General features: G+C 38.4%; 1 non-coding gene across 1 annotated transcript; it reads right to left on the bottom strand.

Annotated features, from left to right (window-relative positions):
* Positions 1-1431: 1431 nt before the first annotated feature.
* Positions 1432-1538, bottom strand: LOC141701143 (small nucleolar RNA R71). Its single transcript, XR_012566687.1, has one exon. It is a non-coding gene; the product is annotated as a small nucleolar RNA R71 (small nucleolar RNA).
* Between the last annotated feature and the right edge of the window lie 949 nt (positions 1539-2487).

The following is a 2487-nucleotide window of genomic DNA, read 5'->3' as shown; positions in this document are numbered from 1 at the left end:
ACCATGCTTTCATTGAAACCTATGGTGACGATGAGTTCGGTTGTGAACTAATCGTTATTATGGGGTTCTAACAGATTTACTTGTGGAATTCTATAGTTAATTTGTTTCAATATCTTGGTGTGTGATGATTGATTGATATCCTAGTATTGGTTGTGCTTATTCGTCTTATGTGCATAGCTAACATATAAGATAGCGTGTTAATCTCTATTGAAGCGAAAGTGAATATAGAGGTTTAGAAATTTCCATGCTAGCATAGGTTCATGTATAATTATTATGCATGATTCGTAGGTAATTTTAACCATCTTACTTTCCCTATATAATCACGATAGATAACTTATGCATTAAACCGTTATCTTTTCAAATTCTATAGACATATAGGGTCTAAGCATAATTGGTGTCTACTTAGCTTCTAGCTCTTTTGTGGATGTCTAGTAGTAGGGTATTCGTGCAACGAAACTTGGCGTTTACTAGTTCCGTGTTATCTGATTTATTGTCATCACCATTGCATGTTAAGGTTAAGAACAATGACTTTAAATGAAGTATTTAATGAAGTTAGAATCCCATGTTTGTCTCATATAGTTAATTCAATCACTTTTATTCTTAGTTAATTGCATGTTAATTTAATCTTAGTTATAAACATCTCAACTTGTTATTGTCTTAGCATTGAGCGATAGCCATACAATTGTTGCATAGGTGCATAATCTTAAGTTAACTAAAAAGAGTCTCTATGGGTACGAATTTGATTTATATCTTATACAACTTGTGAACGCGTATACTTGCGTGTAATTTTAGCGCGTGTTTTAGCCCTAACAAGTTTTTGGCGCCGCTGCCGGGGACTCGATGTTTAATTTAGTTTATGTGGTTGACATCAGTGGTCGTTAAAGTTCACTGACTCGAATATCTTACTTACAAGGGTACTTTTTGTGTTTCAGGTACTCTAGAGAGCATGTATGCGAACGCGTTCTCAATCTCGTGAGAAAAAAGAAGTTCTTGAAGAAGAAGTCTTTGTTGAGGAAAAAGTTGAAGAAGAAGTTTTTGTTGTAATGGGAGAACCAGCAGCGAATCCGAAGGCTTTGATGGATTTTTTCAACCGAAGATTAATGACATTCAATCTAGTATTGTCAGACCAGCCATCACGATTAATACTTTTGAAATCAAATCTAGCATGATTCAGATGGTGCAGAATTCAGTTCAGTTTGGGGGTTCTCCAACGGAAGATCCCAACATGCATATTAGAGATTTCATCGAGATCTGTGACACTTTCAAATTCAACAATGTTTCTGAAGATGTTGTTAAGCTGAGGCTTTTCCCATTCTCTCTGAGGGATAAAGCTAAGTGCTGGTTGCATTCTCTACTAGCAGGTTCTATCACTACTTGGGAAGATCTTGCTCATAAGTTTCTTACTAAATTTTTCTATATGGCAAGACAGCTGCAATCAGGAACGCTCTTACTCAATTTGCGCAGCAATCAGGAGAGTCCTTATGTGAAGCTTGGGAGCATTATAAGAAGATGCTTAGGAAGTGTCCTCATCATGGGATGACTGACTGGATGATTATCAACTGCTTTTATAATGGTTTGGGAGCACAGTCTAGACCCATGCTCAATGCAGCATCAGGTGGAGTCTTATGCGCTAAGAGCTACGATGAAGCTTATGAGTTGATTGAACTGATGGCTGCTAATGAATACCAGAACCCAACTCAGATACTACCTCAAGGCAAGGTAGCAGGAATTATGGAGGTGGATACAACTACTGCTATAGCTGCTCAGCTTAAGACTTTAACGATGAAGGTGGATTCTTTGGCTAATTATGAAGTTAATCAGATCACAAGTGTTTATGAGCTTTGTGCAGGTGCGCATGAAACTGAGCAGTATGCTATTTCTAGTGAATCAGATCAGTTTGTAAGCAACTTTTAGAGGTCGCAGCAACCAATTCCAGCCACTTATCATCCCAACAACCGCAATCATCCTAACTTCAGCTGGAGCAATAATCAGAATGCGGTACAACAGCTTTATCAGTTGTATGCAGCAAAGCAATTCAACCCTCCTGGTTTTCAACAACCGCAATATGCACCAAGACAACAACTCCAACTTCAACAACTACCGTATGGAAGTACAAGTCAATCTAATGAAAAATCTAAATTGGAGGAGTTGAGGTTCATGTGCAAGAGCCAAGCGGTTTCTATCAAGACTCTGGTGAATCAAATTGGGCAGATTGCCAATGCTTTGTTGAATCGATAACCTGGTACACTCCCTAGTGACACAGAAGTTCCAGGAAAGAGGGAAGGAAAAGAGAAGGTTAAGGCAATTACATTGAGGTCTGGAAAGGTTGCAAGCCCTAAAAAATTTCAAGTTTCATAAAATTAAGTTGTGGATGAAGAAGAGCTGTTGAGGGATGATGAGGTGGAACCAAGGAAGAAAGCTGTTATCAACACTCCACCTGAGAGTAATACAGGGGAAAAATAGGTCCATCCTCCACCTCCTTTTCCT

This window comes from Apium graveolens, unplaced genomic scaffold (assembly GCF_009905375.1).
Source record: "Apium graveolens cultivar Ventura unplaced genomic scaffold, ASM990537v1 ctg3392, whole genome shotgun sequence".
Taxonomy (NCBI): domain Eukaryota; kingdom Viridiplantae; phylum Streptophyta; class Magnoliopsida; order Apiales; family Apiaceae; genus Apium; species Apium graveolens.
Note: the sequence above shows the minus strand (reverse complement) of the source record. Positions and strands in the feature narration are given on the sequence as shown.